This window comes from Chiloscyllium plagiosum, unplaced genomic scaffold (assembly GCF_037043375.1).
Source record: "Chiloscyllium plagiosum isolate Xiang-an unplaced genomic scaffold, Cpla_swu_hap1 HiC_scaffold_47, whole genome shotgun sequence".
In the NCBI taxonomy this organism is placed as follows: domain Eukaryota; kingdom Metazoa; phylum Chordata; class Chondrichthyes; order Orectolobiformes; family Hemiscylliidae; genus Chiloscyllium; species Chiloscyllium plagiosum.
In genome coordinates this window covers 46,665,503-46,684,840 of record NW_028270185.1, presented here as the reverse complement: position 1 = coordinate 46,684,840, position 19,338 = coordinate 46,665,503, and the positions used below count along the sequence as shown (strand labels likewise).

General features: G+C 45.1%; 2 long non-coding RNA genes across 2 annotated transcripts in view; one reads left to right on the top strand and one right to left on the bottom strand.

Annotated features, from left to right (window-relative positions):
- The window catches only part of LOC148136165 (uncharacterized), a 44,222-nt gene extending 35,037 nt beyond the window's left edge, over nucleotides 1-9,185 (bottom strand). The window contains exons 1-2 of the long non-coding RNA XR_015754721.1: nucleotides 9,068-9,185; nucleotides 2,919-3,016 (exon numbers count right to left, since the gene is read on the bottom strand). This is a non-coding gene — a long non-coding RNA (uncharacterized LOC148136165). The remainder of the gene's footprint in view (nucleotides 1-2,918; nucleotides 3,017-9,067) is intronic.
- The window catches only part of LOC148136164 (uncharacterized), a 33,033-nt gene extending 14,862 nt beyond the window's left edge, over nucleotides 1-18,171 (top strand). The window contains exons 2-3 of the long non-coding RNA XR_015754720.1: nucleotides 11,112-11,208; nucleotides 17,789-18,171. This is a non-coding gene — a long non-coding RNA (uncharacterized LOC148136164). The remainder of the gene's footprint in view (nucleotides 1-11,111; nucleotides 11,209-17,788) is intronic.
- Nucleotides 18,172-19,338: the final 1,167 nt, after the last annotated feature.

Here is a 19,338-nt window from a genome sequence, read left to right as displayed (position 1 = left end):
GGTAGTTTCTTTACTCAGAGGGTAGTAAGGGTCTCGAATGCTTTGCCTGCAATGGTAGTAGATTCGCCAAGTTTAAGTGCATTTAAGTCGTCATTGGACAGGCATATGGACGTACATGGAATAGTGTCGGTGGGTTGGGCTTCAGATGAGCATGACAGGGCGGCGCAACATCGAGGGCCGAAGGGCCTGTACTGCGCTGCAATGTTCTATGCTCTATCAACAACTGATAATAATATATTTTCGTTTAGGAAGGCAAATCCCACTGTCAGATAATAGTGTCCTTACTGACTGAGTTTAAAGTTTGTCAGTTAGGAGGGTCCTCAGCATTGTGTTTTTCTAAAATGTGCAGAATGGGTTTAGACAGAGACCACATTAATGGAGTTTGGCTGATCACCGGCCCCTGGCTAGTTTTGGAAGACCACCCTCTCTCTGTGGTAGTTCACAGTCTGCTATCGGTCAGATGGGTTTTGTAACAACCCACCTCTCAGTGACACCTGGTGTTTCCCATTCCTTGATGGAAAGGGATTGTGTTGGTGGATCTTGCTCAGGCAGCTCGCTCCAAATGGGAGCCCAGATAAAGCAGGGCAATGGGTGGGTTCAGCAGGTCATTAGGAATGAGGAGACTATGGGGGCTGCAGATAGAGCATGGTGCTGGAAAAGGCACAGCAGGTCAGGCAGCATCTCAGGAGGAAGAAAGTAGAGGTCTCAAGCAGGGCTCTTCTTCAGGACAGTTAGAGTGACCAAAGTTGCATGAATTCAGGTTTTATTTGCTGAGGGCTATGTTGTACAAACTTGGACAGGTGGAGGAGTTGGGTCAAATGTTGAAGTCTTCCTGATTGTAGTGTCTATCCAACTTGGTACAATGTGATTGGATTTGCTGCTGAACACCTTCATGGTTCAGATGGTCAGGATGTTCAATCCTGTGCACGAGGGAGAGATTCAATGCCTTATCATTTGTTCGTCCATAATATAGAACCCAGCCTTCCTGGACATTGTGGAGTGATTAAATGCCCTCTCCTGCAGTTCATACAGTGTGGATATAGAATTCTGGAGGCAAACTGAACTATGGAGACTCCAAAACCGAATACAGAAATTTTGCGATCAATATCCATGTTAGGTGTCTGATGTTCTTTGTTTTCCTAATACCAGGTGTCTTTGTGTGAATGCTGGGGACTTAGGGGAAATGTCAGCCAGTTAGACTAACCTGTAAAGCAGCTGCTGACCCAAAACCACCTTGAGTATATGACCGTGTTTCTGTGAGTAATCTGCTGCTCATGTTCTCCTATATCCTTTAAAAGTGCAAATGATTAATTTAGAGAGATGTGGTTCAGATTCTTTAAGCTTCATATGACATGGAACAACAATTATCTTTGTGTCATTACTTACAGTCTGGGCTCAGGCACAAAAAAACTTTGATTAATAACTTAAAACCTTTTTTTTCTCTTTCAGTAAGTCTAGTGGTGATTGTAAACTTAGCTTGGGGCAAATGTGGCCTTTCTACATGCAGCACTCACTATCTGGTGGCTATGACAGTGTCAGATCTACTGTTCATTGTTTTTTGTATCATCCTTCACCGATTTCAACGTTATTATTATCCACCGTGTTTCCTGCAAATCACTCCTGTTTGTACCATTCTCTATGTCCTCAACCGCTTGACCATTGATTGTTCTGTGTGGTTCACCATTGCTTTTTCCTTTGATCGATTTGTTGCCATTTGTTTACATGAGATGAAAACTAAGTATTGCACAGGGAAAACTGCAACCAGGGTTCTAGCAACAATCTGCATCTTCTTTTGTTTAAAGAACATTCCAAATGCCTTTGTATATAGACCTGGAAAGATGATCAACAATGTTCCATGGTACTGTTATACCTGGTCTGGTTATTATAATGATCCTCGGTGGATAGGTTTTAGATATTTTGAGACTTTTTTAACACCATTGTTCCCATTCACTTTTATTCTCTTTATCAACATTCTGACTGTCAGACATATCTTCGAGGCCATTAAGGTGCGGAAGGAACTGAGAGGTCAGAGAAAAACACAGAATGATCCAGAGGTGGAGAGCAGGAAGAATTCTGTGATTGTACTCTTTGCCATATCTGCCAGCTTCATACTTCTCTGGTTGTTGCATATTTTATATTTCTTTAATGCTGGTTATTCCTTGGATAAAGTTTCTTTTCGTCTCTTTGGTCAGATTGGATACATGCTGAGGAACTTCAGTTGCTGCACAAATGCCCTTATTTATGTGGTGACACAGAAACATTTCAGAGACCAGTTAAAGTACGCCGTGACATATCCAGTTATAAAAATAATTCAATTGGTGAATCAATCAAAGTAACTCAGAGCCAACATTAGGTGCAGCAGAGAACGGAACGAGGAGTCCACGTGAGGAATGGACCGAAAGGAGAAGGAGGAGCAGCAACATGATAACACTCCTTTCCTCATGGGCAAGGAATGACTCCATCTGAGGGGCAAAATGACAGAGACTGGAGGTGTAAAGCCAGTGTAAAGTGCTGTTAGTAATCAGCAACAATTAGTAGGAAGTGGAACAACACAAGCAAAACCAAGAGATGAATTACATACACACAAAAGTAACATTCATATCAAGTAATCTGTTCTCAGTGAATGAAGTGGGTAGAAAAATAAATGATATGGAGGTAGGTGAGTATTAGATGAGATGAGATTAGATTGCTCAGAGTATGGAAGCAGGCCATTTGGCCCAACAAGTCCACACTGACCCTCTGAAGAGTAACCCACCCAGACCCATTCCCCTATATTTGCTGCTGACGAATGCACCTAACACTGTGGGCAATTTAGCATTACCAATTCACCTGACCTGCACATCTTTGGATTGTGGGAGGAAACTGATGAAACCCACGCAGGCACAGGGAGAATGTGCAAACCCCACACAGACAGTTACCTGAGGCAGGAATGTAATCTTTCACTGCAGGCCAGAGAGGGAAATGCAACGACAGGCTCCTGTTCACTCTTCCTCACTGAATACTCTGACACACACGTCTGGGCAAATTAACACAAAAACATGAGAAGTTTAAAAGAGGAAATAACATAGTGTCAGGTCTCTGTGTCTTTGAATTGCACATTTATATTCAACAATAGCAAATTTAGTTTCCATTCAATTCCTCACGGTGAAAATAGAACACAGAACAATACAGCGCAGGAGAGGTCATTCAGCCCTCGATGGTGGTGAGTATACTATTGTTGCAGGCAGGGTTTTCCATGCCCCTCCTACTCTCTGAGTAAAGAAACTACCTCGGACATCTGTCCCATATCTATCACCCCTCAATTTAAAGTTATGTCCCCTCGTATGAGCCATTGCCATCTCAGGAAAAAGGCTCTCACTGTCTACCTTATCTAACTCTCTGATTATCTTATACGTCTCAATTAGGTCGCCTCTCAACCTTCTTGTCTCGAATGAAAACAAGTCCCCCAGCCTTTCCTCATAAGACCTTCCCTCCATACCAGGCAATCCTAGTAAATCTTGTCTGAAACCTTTCCAAAGGTTTCACGTCCTTCATATAATGCAGTGACCAAAACTGTACACAGTACTCCAAGTGCAGTTGCACCAGAGTTTTGTACAGCTGCAACATGACCTCGTGGCTCCAAAACCCAATCCCTCTACCAATAAAACCTCACACACTGTATGCCTTCTTTAAACCTAAACGTGGGTGGCAACTTTCAGGGGTCTTTGTATGGACACTGAGATCTTTGCCCATCTACGCTCCCAATGATCTTATCATTAGGCCAGTACTCTTTATTCCTGTTACTCCTTCCAAAGTAAATCACCTCACACATTCCCACAGTAAACTCCATTTGCCACCTCTCAGCCCAGTTCTGCAGTTTATCTATGTCCCTCTGTAACCTGTAACATTGTTCGGCATTGTCCACTACTCCATCGCCGTTAGTGGTATCCGCAAATTTATTAATGCATCCTTCTGTGCCCTGTTCCAGGTCATTTATAAAATGACAAACAGCAATGGACCCAACACAGATCCTTGCAGTACACCAGGATGAACATTTACCATCAACCACCACCCTCTGTCTTCTTTCAGCTCACCAATTTCTGATCCAACCCACTAAATTACCTTCAATCCCATGCTTCCATAGTTTTTTGAACTAGCCTACCCTGGGGAACCTTATCAAACGCCTGACTGAAATTCATATACACCACATCAACAGTTTTACCCTCCTCCATCAGTTTGGTCACCTTCTCAGTTTGGGCGGCACGATGGCTCAGTGGTTAGTGCTGCTGCCTCACAGCACCAGGGTCCTAGGTTTGATTCCAGCCTTGGGTGACTGTGTGGAGTTTGCACATTCTCCCCGTGTCTGCGTGGGTTTCCTCCATGTGCTCCGGTTTCCTCCCACAGGTCCAAAGATGTGAAGGTCAGGTGAATTGGCCATGCTAAAATACCCATAATGTTAGGTGCATTAGCCAGACGGAAATGGGACTGAGTGGGTTACTCTTTGGAGGGTCGGTGTGGACTTGTTGGGCCAAAGGGTCTATTTGCACACTGTAGGGAATCTAATCAATAACTCTCCAAAGTTCCATAACAATACAACAGCAAATAAAACAGTAATTGCTACTCCTGAAATTCGAGGAAATCACCTCAAACACCTAAAACAACCTCAAAAATGGAGCAACTGTCACAGCCAGAAATCTTAGCAGCACTTATACACTTAATAGTAAGGTCCGAGGGAGTGTTGCTGAACAAAAAGACCTTGGAGTGCAGGTTCATAGCTCTTTGAATGTGGAGTCACAGGTAGATAGGATAGTGAAGGCGACGTTTGTTATGCCTCCCTTTATTGGTCAAGAGTATTCAGTACAGGGGTTGGGAGGCCATGTTGCAGCTGTACAGGACATTGGTTAGGCCACTTTAGGAATATTGGGTGCAATTCTGGTCTCCTTCCTTTTGGAAAGATATTGTACTGGAAAAGGTTCAGAGAAGATTTACAAGGATATTGCCAGGTTTGGAGGATTTTTTAGATTAGATTACATTACAGTGTGGAAACAGGCCCTTCGGCCCAACAAGTCCACACCGACCCGCCGAAGCGCAACCCACCCATACCCCTACATTTACCCCTTAAATAACACTACGGGCAATTTAGCATGGCCAATTCACCTGACCGGCACATCTTTGGACTGTGGGAGGAAACCGGAGCACCCGGAGGAAACCCACGCAGACACGGGGAGAAAGTGCAAACTCCACACAGTCGCCTGAGGAGGGAATTGAACCCGGGTCTCAGGCGCTGTGAGGCAGCAGTGCTAATCAATGGATACAGCAGGTTATTATGGAGTAAAAAGTGAGGGTCAGCCGAGATGGCTTTGACCATCTTGTGGGTTTTTATCAGTCAGTGGATGTGTGGGGTCATGACATTGGTGAGGACAGATCACTGGGTTAATGCGAGTTTCCATTGTGTGAGATTAATGTCTGCAGTTAACATTTTCAAACTTACTCTATGGTGTAATTCCTCAACTGAGGAAAGAAACTCTGTCTGTAGCTCACAGACACTCTGCATTATCCAGAGATTGATTGTAATGTTGTGTACTGTTGATCCAGATCTCCAGGAATCACTCTGATCATGGAATTGTACTGAATGGGGATCATAAACCTCAGGCTGGAACCTCATGTTGCTAAGAGGATGTGTCATTGTGGAATTGTACAGAGTGTGGGTAACTGCTCAGATATGAACTTCTGAGCCAGTATTCTTGTTTTTCTGTGGGTATCTGTAAATATAGTATTGGAGTAAATGTGGAGCACTAATAGCAGAATACCCGTGAGGTATATCTCAGACTATAAATTGTAATTGTTTGTGAGGAACTGAATGCAATGGAATGTCTGACTGCAGTGGGAAATAGAATGATAACTTATTTGAAACCATGTGATGCTTTATTTTTATTATATTTATCATTTCTGATCTGTTCACAAATGGAGCCATGAATGTAGCTTGGAAATGTGATGGATTGCATGTGGGAAAATATTCTCAGTTGGGTGGATATGTTTGGTCCAAAGTTTCCAAAGTTAAATGATCCGCTGGAGATAAACAAATATAAGTCAACAATGTGGAGCTGGAGAAGCACAGCAGGTCAGTCTGCATTGGAGGAGCAGGGAAGTCGATGATGTTTTGGGCTGGGATCCTTCATTGGGACGAGGGAGGGAAGGGGACGGGAGCTCAGAAATAAATGGGGAGTAGGGCTGGGGGAAAGGCAGGTGAGATGGTGATAGGTGGATGCAGGTGGGGGTAATTGTGATTGGTTCATGGAAGGGGGTGGAGTGGACACGTGAATAGGAGGATGGACATACAGGAATAAAAAAATATTAATAGGAATAAAAATATCTGTTTCAACAAATAACTGAGTTTAGTATCTGCAATATTGTGACTATGATTAATAATTGAGTTTGAGAGCATGTCAGAGAATTAACAGTACAGAATGCAGAATGTGGGCCATTAAATAGAGAAAATCTTGAATGAGACATTTGACTTAAGACATTACGACTCGATTTTGCCCAGCATATTTAATGTCACGAACAGAACTCACAAATCCAATTTCTCGAGTTGCGGGCATTTCTCTTCTTTTCGTATGATAATGACAAATATTCTGACTTTGTCGGTTGTCCCGACTATGTCACACATTGCCCATTTTTTATTCCCAGCCGCTTCCAAAGAAGCAAGTGTTAACTCTAAAGTGTGACAAACTCAGGACTGTTTGAATTGCATTTACAGAATATCTGTTCCTTAATCAGATCTTAATCAGATCATACGACACCAACTTATAGTTCAACAGCCAAAAGAGAAAATGCTGGAAAATCTCAGCAGGTCTGGCAGCATCTGTAAGGAGAGAAATGAGCTGACATTTCAAGTCTAACTGGCCCTTTGTCAAAGCTTTGATGCTGCCAGACCTGCTGAGATTTTCTAGCATTTTCTCTTTTGGTTTCAGATTCCAGCATCCGCAGTAATTTGCTTTTATAGTTCAACAGGTTTATTTAGAAGCACAGGTAGTCAATCCTTTATTCAAAATCCTGAAATCTGAAAAGCTCCCAAATCCTAAGTTCCTTTTGTGAAGATTTTTCTCATTCACAAAGTTGTTTGGCGTGCAAACAGTTAACCCAACTCCATAACCACTCAACCCACATCACTCAGATGTAATGTGGGGGCATGACCCAGCACTGGCTGGCATCAATTCTGTCTCAGGGCCTGTAATACTCACCAATGAGACTGCTGTTCAGTACAATTTTTAAAAATTTCACAATTAAACAGTCACTTATTTTGAAATGCAAAAAACTTCTGAATTCCGAAAACCAACTGGTCCTGAGGGTTCAGATAAAGGATTGTGTACCTGTAGTAGCTTTCGGAACACCTCTCCTTCATTAGGTAGCTCATGGGGCAGGTTCATAAGACACAGAATTTAGAGCACAAGATCATAGTGTCATGCAACTGATACAATATATTGAAGAAATCTAGATTGCTGTTAAGTCTTTCTTTTAGAAAGGATTGCGGGTTTTAGTTCATTAATATGTAAATTCCAGAATTTCTTTCAAGTCATATTCCCGAGATAACTTAAGGTTTTACAAAAAAATTGACAATACTGCTCAGACAATGCATTAAATGTGTGAGGTTAGAGACGATCTGTATTCCATCCTTGAGTCAGACTGGTTCTAGTTCCAACGTAGGAACTTATAAAATGTTACATGGATTAACTGCCTGCATTCACTGCCTGCAAGTTATGTGCTTTTTGAGCAAAATAAATTGTATCTGCAAATACAATTCAGCCCATTGACTTAAATGTCTGTGTGTGTACATGTGAGGGAGAGAGGAGCGTGTGTGTATGTGCATGCATGTGTCTGCATGTGTGTGTGTAAGGGAGAGTGTGTGTGTGTGTGTGTGCGCGCGCGCGCGAGTGTGTATGCTTGATAGACTGTGAGTGTGACGGAGTATAACCTATGAGAGGGTGTGCAAGTGGGGATTATATGTGTGTGTGGCTGAGAGATAGAATATGTATGTGAGTGGGTCAATGTGAGTGTATGTGCATATAAGAATGTGTGTGTATGTGTGCGTATATTGTAGTGGAGTCAACTGTAGTGGAACATGAACCCCAGATCCCGTTGAGGCCATCCTCATGGGTATCAAATGTGGCTATCGACCACTCCACCTCTAAACACTCCACTCAATATTTTTTGGGGGAAGCAGAAGTTGTTTCTTCTCTTTCACAGGTTACTGTGACTGGCAGGAGTTTCCTATAAGACCACAACATCCACAAGAAGACATCTGGGATCAATAAAGTAGAGAATGGGAGACACCTGACATGGACATTAACTGCAAAATGTTTGCATTCAGTTTTGGAGTCTCCACAGCTCAGATTGCCTCCAGAATTTTATATCCACACTTTATGAAGGACAGTACAAGATATGGAATCACTCCACAGTAACCAGAAATGGATGCCCTCAACATTATGGACAGGTGAATGATTGGACATTGAGTCACTCCCTCATGCACAGGACTGAACATACTGACAATCAGAACTTTGAAGGTATTCAGCAGTGAATCCAACCACCATGTCCCAGGTTAGATTGCACCAAAATTAAAAGAAGTGCTTTTTTAAAAAAATCTGCACAGTGTAGAAACAAGTCCTTCAGCCCAACAAGTCCACACCAACTCTCTGAAGAGCGTCCCACTCAAACACCTGCCTCTCAATCCCAGTAATGCTGTGTTTCCCATGGCCAATCCACCGACCCTGCACATTTTTGGACTGTGTAAGGAGACCAGAGCACCCAGATGAAACTGATACAGACCCAGGAAGAATGTGTAATCAGCACACAGTCACCAGAAGCTGGGATTGAACCTGTCTTCTTGGTGCTGCAAGACAGCAGTGCTAACCACTGAGCCACCATGCCACCCAACTTCCAATATTTGTGATGGAATTCCTCCACATGTTCAAGCCTTTAAACCACAGTCTTCACACCCAATAAAATCTGACTCCATGTAACATAGTTCATTGCATCTTTCCAGTTTAGAAATCAGATACTTTATCTGGGATTCAGTAAAGCTTCTTACCTGATGTCCAGGTTCATGCACCCAACCTTCTCTCCTAGTCCCTCTCCCTGTGAATGGAAATCCCCCTCCCAGATTTGGAGCACACACTAGGGCTAGGAGTCTTCATGGTTTAACTAGCACTCTCCATGGAGATCACCAGAATTACACCACAATTTTGTTCTAGGAGAGCAAACATAGAATAGCCTTTATTGTCACATATACACGGTGAGTACAGTGAGGAGTTTATACCTCACCAATTACAGTACCGACTGAGATACAAAAGTAAAAGTTCAGGACAGCAGACCACGCTGGCAGCTAGTTTTCAGTTCGCACCAGTGACACACAATGCCGGGAAGCCGCTATGCAAGGAGGCTGCTACGCCAGACTAGACCGTTGCCATATTACCCCGGGAGGCTGTTGCACCAGGCAGGGAGGTCACTGTGCTGTAAGGCTACTGTACCAGGTCAGGAGGATGCCACACTGAGAGGCCACTGCGCTAGGATGGGAGGATGGCACGCCATGCTGAAAGGCTGCTGCGCTAGGCTGGGAGGCCCTTGCAACAGGCCAGGAGGATGTCACGCCTCACCGGAATGCTGCTATGGGAACCATAAGGCTGCCCACAACATGCCAGGAAGCTGTTGGGCCAGGCCAAGAGACCGTGAGAGGAGGCTTCTGTGCCAGGCCAAGAGTCATCACCAAAGGGTGCACATCATCTCTGCTGGCAAGGACTTTTGCTCCCCAGAGGACGGGAGTGGTTTCCAGAGGCTGGGAATCATCTCTACAGGCAAGGAATCATTGCTCACCAGCGGCCAGGAAGAAAAGGACAGGAAAAGAGAAAGAAGAACACGTGGCGCAGATGAGTTCTGGCTGGAACATCCTACTCCACTGCCTTCTTGGAGCATGGTATCAGGGACTGCTGCTGTGGATCCAGTCCAATGTCAAAGATTAGGGGAGATGATGATGTTTTGGTCTTGTGAGACAATGAGTTCAGAGAACAAGGGGAGCTGGGTTCGATATCCCCAATGGCAGATGGTGAATTCAATACAAATCTAGACTTAACAGTCTAATGGTGACCACTAAACTGTTATCAGTTGTCAGGAAAAAAGAATCCCATCTCCTTCACAAATGTCTTTCAGAGAAGGAAAGCTTTCATTCTAACACAGTCTGGTCTACATGGGACTACAGTGTGTCGGAAATATGCCTTTAAGAGAGATTTATTTTGTCCTGTTTCTCTTGAAGAGAGCTATTGTCAACTAATGGTGAGGTGTCTGCTCCTTGGAAAGCAGAGTAAATAGCTTTGATATTTTTAAAATTTACACAACATCCTGAGTGGATGGAGTCAGGCTCACAAACTCCCAAAGTTTTAGATTCTGCTATCTGTTGTTGAACTTGGTGTTTTGGAATTAAAACTGTCAATAGAGCTCTCTCTCTGCTGCTACAAAAAAATCTTGAGGGTTCTTTCAGTATTTCATTTTGCTGCGTTAGAATGAGAAGACCGCAATGAGAATCACACTGTTTTGCTGAATTTGCTTTTGCCAAGGGTGTGTTTATGGATGAGTTAAAACACAAATTACTTTGTCTCTGGTCAATAATATAAAATAGAATGCATCTGCAAATACAATTCTGCAAATGCAAATTCACTCATTGACTTATGTGTGTGTGTGTGTGTGTGTGAGAGAGAGAAAGAGAGTGTGTGTGTGTTGGGGGAGAGGAACAGAGAGTTAGTGTGTGGGGGAGAGGAACAGATGTTGTGGTCTTATAGGAAACTCCTGCCAGTCACAGTAACCTGTGAAAGAGAAGAAACAACTTCTACTTTCCCCCAAAAATATTGAGTATATTAATATTGTTAATATTGAGTATATTAACATGTTTCTGGGAGTGATTTGCTCCTGATGCATTTCCCTATGTGTCTCTAGAAGGGCAATTGTTTGATTTGAGAGGTGTTACTATAATGGTTCAGATGATAAGACACAGAGCAACAATTATCTTTGTGCTAAAATACATCATGCATAGAGAATATTTGACCAGTAACTTTGTCTCTTTTTTTCCTTTCTCTCTCTCACAGTTAGTCCAGCAGCAATTCTAATCTTGTCTGTGGGAAAGTGTGGTCTTTCGACATGCACCACTCGCTATCTGGTAACCATGGCAGTGTCTGATCTACTGTACGTTACTTTTGATATCATGCTTCATAAGTTTACTTACTATTATTATCCATGGTGCCTTCTGGACATGACTCTTGTTTGTAGCGCCATCTATGCCCTGAGCCGCTTGACAGTTGATTGTTCTGTTTGGTTCACTGTCACTTTTTCTTTTGATCGATTTGTTGCTATTTGTATTCATCAGATGACATCTCAGTATTGCACAGAGAAAACTGTAATGAGGGTTCTAGCAATAATCTGAATTTTCCTTTCTTTAAAGAATATTCCCAACTATTTTTTATTTGAAGCCGAAATGATCATTAACAATGTTCCGTGGTACTGTTACACCACCTACAGATATTATAATGATGCTCATTCGCTGAGTTATCGATGTATTGAAACATTTTTAACACCACTTCTCCCATTCACTTTTATTCTCTTTCTGAACATCCTGAATACATGAGTGAGAATTTAAAATATCGACTGAGACTAGATTATAAACTCCATACCTTTACTTTGTCCAAATGTCTTCCTCCCTCCTGCTTTGCGTATCCCAGCATATCCCAATTTTCCCTGATCATCCTGTGATTGCAAGAACCAACACAGGCATATTGTCCTCCAAATTCTTATTTTAAATTCTCACTCGTGTATCCAAAATGTTCCATGTTCTTCCACTGATTTCATTTGTTTTTTTCGGATTCTGTGAGTCTTGTTGCATAAACTCAATATGAAAGTGTTCGATGTTCTGCTATGAATGCAGCCTTCCCTTGAAGCCAAGATGCCACTTACATTCCCAAGCCATTTCTAATCTTGATTATCACCTCCCCAACAGCACTCACAAACCTATTTGGGGGAATTGTATGGATGTTCATTCCAGTCCTACCAAGACGTAAACTGTCCATCTTGTTGAGTTCTAACCTGCTCCAGAGCTGGTCCTAATGCCTTGAAACATGCTGCCTGACCTTCTGAACCCGTTTTCCAGACACATGTTCGACCATCCAATTATTCTGCTCGTTTCTGATCAACACATGGGACTGGCAGTGATTCTGAGAATACTGTGTTCCACATCCTGCTTTTCAATCTCATTCCTTGCTGCCTCAAATCTGTTTCATGGACCACATCCCTGCATTCCCACCTCGGTCTTTGTCACCAACATGGAGCAATACCTCTGTCGTTTGATCTTCATGCAGCAGAATTTCCTGCAGCTGTTCTGTGATTTCCTTGACCCTGGTAGCAAGGAGGTTATCATCGCATGCTGAAGGTATGTTTATAACTGTAGAAACTCCACTCTGTTTCCCTAACTAACGAACCCATTATCAGTATTGTGTACCCACTCTTCCTACCACCCTGTCCAGCTGACGTGACTCTGTCTGCATTCCTCTGATGAATTCTTTCCATTACAAGCTTCCAAAGCAGGAAACTGATGTCTGATCTCGATCATCTCAGGGGACTGCTGAGATACCTGGCTGTCACGTATTCCTTATTTGCCCATACACACTAACTGTGATGTAGCCACCTCCATAAATGTGTTATTCCCCTCATCCTCAGTCCCGTGGATGGCCTACAGTTACTCCCATTCTCGAAAACAGAACTCCAGTTGATGCACACTGTCACATTTCCAGGAGATAGGAAACCTCCCAGAATCCCACATTCCACAGGCTGACCATTTCCTTGCTCAGAGACAAAACAAAACTGCAGATGTTGAATTCCAAGGGAGACAAGCAGGAGGTTGGAAGAACACAGCAAGCCAGGCAGCATCAGGAGGTGGAGAAGGCAATATTTTGGGGGTAACTCTTCTTCAGGACTGGGGGTGGGTTTGTGGGGAGCTGCAGATAAAGGGGTTGGCAGGGGCAAGGTGATGGGGATCGGTGAAGACAGGTAGAGGGGATGACCTGGTTGGTGAATGGGAGGAGTGAATCCGGTTGGTGGCTTGGAGGAAGGGTCGATGAGAGGAATGGAAGGGAGAGAGAGGGAGGGGCTAGGAAGGGAATCAGGGGATGGGAAAGGGGGTTATCTGAAATTGTCTCACCTGTAAGGACTGTTTGGGGCACTGGATGGAGGTGATGGGGGTGGTGTGCTGGTAGGTTTTGCATCATTGGTGAGACAGAGGTTCACCTGCCTCTCCTCCAACCTAGTTTACTGTGTCCAGTGCTTCTGGTGTGGATTTCTCTACATCTGGGAGACCAAAGGTAAACTTAGTGAATGGTTTTCCAAGCATCTCAGCCAGGCTCACAGAGGCCGACGAGACCTCCCAGTCACAGGCCATTTTAATTCCCCTTCCCACTTCCTTTCTGACATGACAATCCTTGGCTTCCTCTACTGCCACAACAAATTAAACTACAAATTGGAGGAACAACACCTCATCTTCCATCTGGGCAGCCTGCAACACGGAGTACTCAACACTGAGTTTTCCAATTTCAAGTAACCCCCTTTCCTATCCCCGACTCCCTTCCCAGCCCTCATCTCTCCTTCTAGCCACAAACTGGATTCATTCCTCCCATCGATCAAGCAGCTTGTCTTGTCTTCCCCTATCTCCACCAAAACCTCAAGACAAAGATTTTTTTCAGGGACCTTTCAAACCTCACCACCTTCTGCCTGATCACCTCGCTAATGGGATTTACACAATATAATGTGGTGTCTGTGAAATGAAACTGTTTTGATCTTCTTGCTGATCACATTCACTCTCAGACAGATCAGACAGAGGCACAGTCAGTGTTTCCTTCCCTGTGTTTCCTGGAGCAGCCTCGTGTCTCCGATGAAGCCAGTTTATAAACCAATTGTGATGTCTGAGCTCTCTCTGTGATGTACACGGTGAGGTCACACTTTGACCTGTCCAGTTCAAGAGGCCTCACTGCGATCAAACAGGGAGTTACTGAAACCCTCACTATAACGTCCCTCAGCCCCAGCACCCATCCCTATCTCTGTAACCTCCTAAAGCACCTAGAATCCTTCCAAACCTACAAACCTCACTATCTCTTTCAATTCCACCATCCAACCAAACTCATCCCTATCTTTGTAACATTCCCCAGACACTGCATCTGTCCCTATCCCCGACATCCCTTCCTCTTTCTGTGTCACCATCCAGCAGTTACATCCCTCCCTGTGTGAGAAGCCATCTTGACCATCAACATTATTCCATATCTCTCCAACAGCCTCCAACCCATACCTCTGTAAATTCCTCCAGCTCCAACACCCCTCGTTATCTCTATAATTTCCTTCCAGCACCTACACCCTCCTTATCCTGTTCCAGCCCCTTCATTATCTCTCCAGGATATAGACGCTTCAGATAGGACAGGCAGGGAATCAAAGGTGGGAGAGGAGTTTCATTGCTGGTCAGGGATGATAGCACGGCTGTGCGAAAGGACACGATGGAGGGCTTGAGTAGCGAGGCATTATGGGTGGAGCTGAGAAATAAGGGTGCAGTTACATTGTTAGGGCTGTATTACAGGCCTCCTAACAGTGAGCGTGAGTAGAAGAATGAATAGGTAAACATTCTTTTTGGAAAGATGTAGAGGCAGCAGGGTAGTACTGATGGGAGATTTTAATTTTCCCAACATTGACTGGGATACACGTAGTGTCAGAGGTCTGAATGGGGCATAACTTATAAGAAGCGTCCAGGAGAATGTTTTTAGAGCAGTATGTCAATATTCCGATGAGGAAAGGGGCCATATTGCACTTGGTGTTGGAGAAAGAGCAAGGTCAGGTGGTAAAAGTTGTGGAGGGGGATTTCTTTAGGAACAGTGACCACAATTCTATAAGTTTTAGAATACTTGTAGACAAAGATGAGAGTGGTCCTAAAGGAAGAGTATTAAACTGGGTCAAAGCCAGTTATATCAAAATTAGGCAGGAGCTGGGAAATGTGGATTTGACATAGCTATTCGAAAGGAAGTCCACATTTGATATTTGGGAGGCTTTCAAAGATAGCTTAAAGTTAGTGCAGGGTAGGTAGGCATGTCCCATTGAAAGCAAAGGATAGGAAAGGCAAAATTCGTGAACTGTGGATGACAGGAGAAATTATACAACTAACCAAGAGGAAAGGGGAAGCGTACATCAGGTCAAGGCAGCTAAGAACAGAACGGGCCCTGGAAGAATATTGGAAGAGTAGGACCAGTTTTAAATGATGAATCAAGCGGGCTAAAAGGAGTCATGAAATAACTTTAGCAAGCAGAATTAAGGACAATCCCAAAGCCTTTTATTCTTATATAAGAAGCAAGCGGGTAACTAAAGGATAATGAAGGAAGGCTGTGTGTTGAACCTGAGAGAATGGGTTAGATTCTGAATGATTACTTTGCATCAATATTCACAGAAGAGAGGGACATGATGAATGTCGAGATTAGAGATACATATTTGATTAGCGTGGATCACGTTAACATCAGTCAGGAAGTTGTTTTGGGTAGGCTAGAGGTTATTAAGATGGACAAATCCCCAGAACCAGATGGGATCTATCCCAGATTGCTGAGGGAGGCGAGACTGGAAATAGCTGGGGCCCTGACAGATATCTTTGTAGCATCCCTAAAAACAGGTGAGGTGCAGAAGGACTGGAGGGTTGCTCATGTTGTGCCCCTGTACAATAAAGGTAGAAGGAATATTCCAGGTAACTACTGACCAGTGAACCTGATGTCAATGGTGGGAAATATGTAGGAGAAGGTACTGAGGGATAGGATCTATATATACTTAGAACAGAATGGGCTTATCAATGATTGGCAGCATGGTTTTGTGCGGGCGAGATTGTGCGTTTGCCAACTTAATAGAGTTCTTTGAGGAAGTGACCAAGTTGATAGATGAAGGAAGGGTTGTAGATGTCAAACACATGAACTTTAGTAAGGCATTTGATTAGGTTCACCATGGTAAACCAATAGAGAAAGTGAAGCCACATGGTGTGTGGAGTGTCCTAGCTAGGTGGATAAAGAACTGGTTGAGCAACAGGAGACAGAGAGTAGTAGTTGAAGGGAGTTTCTCGAAATGGAGAAAGGTTCTGCAGGGACACTGTTGTTTGTACTGGGGCCTCTATTGTTTGTGATATACATAAATGATCTGGAAGAGGGCACTGTTGGTATGATCAGCAAGTTTGCAGATGACACGAAGATTGGTGAACTATCAGAAAGCATAGGGGATTGTCAAAGAATACAGGAGAATATAGATAGACTGGAGAGTTGGGGAGAGAAGTGGCAGGTGGAGTTCAATCCAGGTAAACGTGAGGTGATGCATTTTGGGAAGTCTATTTCTAGAGCGAATTGTACTGTAAACGGAAGAGCCTCAGGGAAAGTTGATGAGCAGAGAGATCTGGGAGTGCAGGTCCATTGTACCCTCAAGGTTGCGGCACAGGTGGATAGAGTGGTCAAGAAGGCCTTCATCGGACAGGGTATTGACTATAAGAGCTGGCAGATCATGTTACACTCGTATAGGACTTTGGTTTGGTCACATTTGGAATACTGCATATAGTTCTGGTCAGGTTGAGTAGGTTAGGTTTATTTTCATTAGAAAAAAGGAGATTGAGGGGGACATGATTGAGGTCTACAAAATCATGAAGTGGAGAGACAGGGTAGATAGAGATGAGCTGAAAATGTGTCACTGGAAAAGCACAGCAGGTCAGGCAGCATCCAGGGAACAGGAGAATCGACGTTTCGGGCATAAGCTTTTCTTCAGGAATGAGGAATCCTCATTCCTGAAGAAGGGCTTATGCCCGAAATGTCGATTCCCCTGTTCCCTGGATGCTGCCTGACCTGCTGCGCTTTTCCAGTGACACATTTTCAGCTCTGATCTCCAGCATCTGCAGTCCTCACTTTTTCCTAGGTAGAGATGAGCTTTTTCCCAGGGTGAAGGATTCAATAATGAGAGGTCATACTTTCAAGGTGAGAGGTGAAAAAATTAAGGGGGATACACACGGCAAGTACTTTACACAGAGGGTGGTAGGTGCCTGGAATGGCTTCCCAGCAGAGGTAGTAGAGGCAGCTATGGCAGATTAATTTGAGATGTATCTGGACAGATGCATGAGTAGGTGGGGAGCAGAGGGATACTTAGGTATTGGGCGACAGGTTTAGACAGTTGATTTGGATCGGATCAGGTTTGGAGGGCTGAAGGGCCTGTTCCTGGGCTGTAAATTTTCTTTGTCATGTCAACAAAGATTGCTCATCAGTGACAGACAGAGTGGGTTTTTGGTTAGTACAGAATTCTTGGGATATGACAGTGCCCTGAGAAGACAGGCCCATTGCACCAACAGCCTGAGGACATTTGCCTGTGTCCTCCCACTGAAACTGGGTTGGAACAGAATTTCTGTAAAACCAATGAATTGGTCACTTGACTCCAGGTCCATTTCCTGAAAACTGAGAGTAAATGGGCATATTTGAGTTAACAATGAGAAACAGAAAGAATTGATTCAGAATCTGACAGTCATCATGCATCCTGTAAACAGTGAAGGGGACATGACAGAGTATCTCTCTTTGTTATCGCTGTCAGTTTTCTTTTGTTTCGATCCCTTTCAGATGACAGTTGGTAAGGATCCTGTAATTTACAACCCCATCTTCTGTTTCTTCTCTTTTCCCACTGCACCCTCCACCCCGTTCCTTGCATCATTTTGGTTAATATTGTTACTCTGTCATTTCAGCCTCTCCTGCCCTTCAGATTGCCAACAGATTGGAAACCTCCGCGAGTATGGGGAAAAACTCTGTCTCCGTGGTCGCCGCAGCTACTTCCGCCTCCAGTGACGTCGCGACCTGCATTCGGACATCGCCGCATGTGTCTCCGCCCCCCCGCCGCGTTCCGTCACCACGCCTAACCCCGCCTCCCGGCCGAGTTCCGTCACCGCTCCTAACCCCGCCCCCCGGCCCAGTTCCGTCACCGCGCCTAACCCCGCCCCCCGGCCCAGTTCCGTCACCGCGCCTAACCCCGCCCCCCGGCCGAGATCCGTCACCGCGCCTAACCCCGCCCCCCGGCCGAGTTCCGTCACCGCGCCTAACCACGCCCCCCCCGCCGACCTCTGTCCCCGCCCCCAGGCCTAACCCCGCCCCCACATCCAGCTCCAGTCCCACACCAGGTCCTAGCTCCCTGTACAGCGCATCATCCGCCGTCACTTCCGCCACCTCCAAACAGACCCCAGCACCAAGGATATATTTCCCTCCCCTCCCCTATCAGCTTTCCGTAGAGACCACTCCCTCCGCGACTCCCTTGTCAGATCCACACCCCCCACCGACCCAACCACCACTCCCGGCACCTTCCCTTGCAACCGCAGGAGGTGCAACACTTGCGCCCACACCTCCCCCCTCACTTCTCTCCAAGGCCCCAAGGGAAACTTCCATATCCGCCACAGATTCACCTGCACCTCCACCCACATCATCTACTGCATCCGCTGCAGCCGGTGTGGCCTCCTCTATATTGGGGAGACAGGCCGCCTACTTGCGGAGCGATTCAGGGAGCACCTCTGGGCCACCCGGACGAACCAACCCAACCAACCTGTGGCACAGCATTTCAACTCCCCCTCCCACTCCACCGAGGATATGCAGGTCATTGGACTCATCCACCGCCAAACCACAACAACCCGACGGTCGGAGGAGGAGCGTCTTATCTTTCGACTGGGAACCCTCCAACCGCAGGGGATGAACTTGGACTTCACCAGTTTCTTCATCCCCCCTCCCCCCACCTTGTCTCAGCCGGATCCTTCCAGCCCGGCACCGCCTTCCTGACCTGCAGTCTTCTTCTTGACCTCTCCGCCTCCACCCTACTCCGACCTATCACCCTCACCTTGACCTCTTTCCACCTATCACATTTCCAACTCCCCTCCTCCAAGTCCCTCCTCCCTACCTTTTATCTTCTCCTGCTGCATTCCTGAAGAAGGGCCTGTGCCCGAAACGTCGAATCTCCTGTTCCCTGGATGCTGCCTGACCTGCTGTGCTGTTCCAGCAATAAAGTTTCAACTTTGATCTCCAGCATCTGCAGACTCACTTTCTCCTCCTAGCTCCCTGCCCTGCCGTGTGTTCACCATCCCTGCGGACCTGCCGCTCTCTGAGGATGAGAGATCAGTCCTCAGCAGGGGTCTCACCTTCGTTCCCACACGTTCTCGGGTCAATGAATTCAATACACGGAGTGACATTGAACGATTCTTCTGCCGCCTTCGCCTCCGTGCCTTCTTTTTCAATCAAGACCCTCACCCACCCTCTG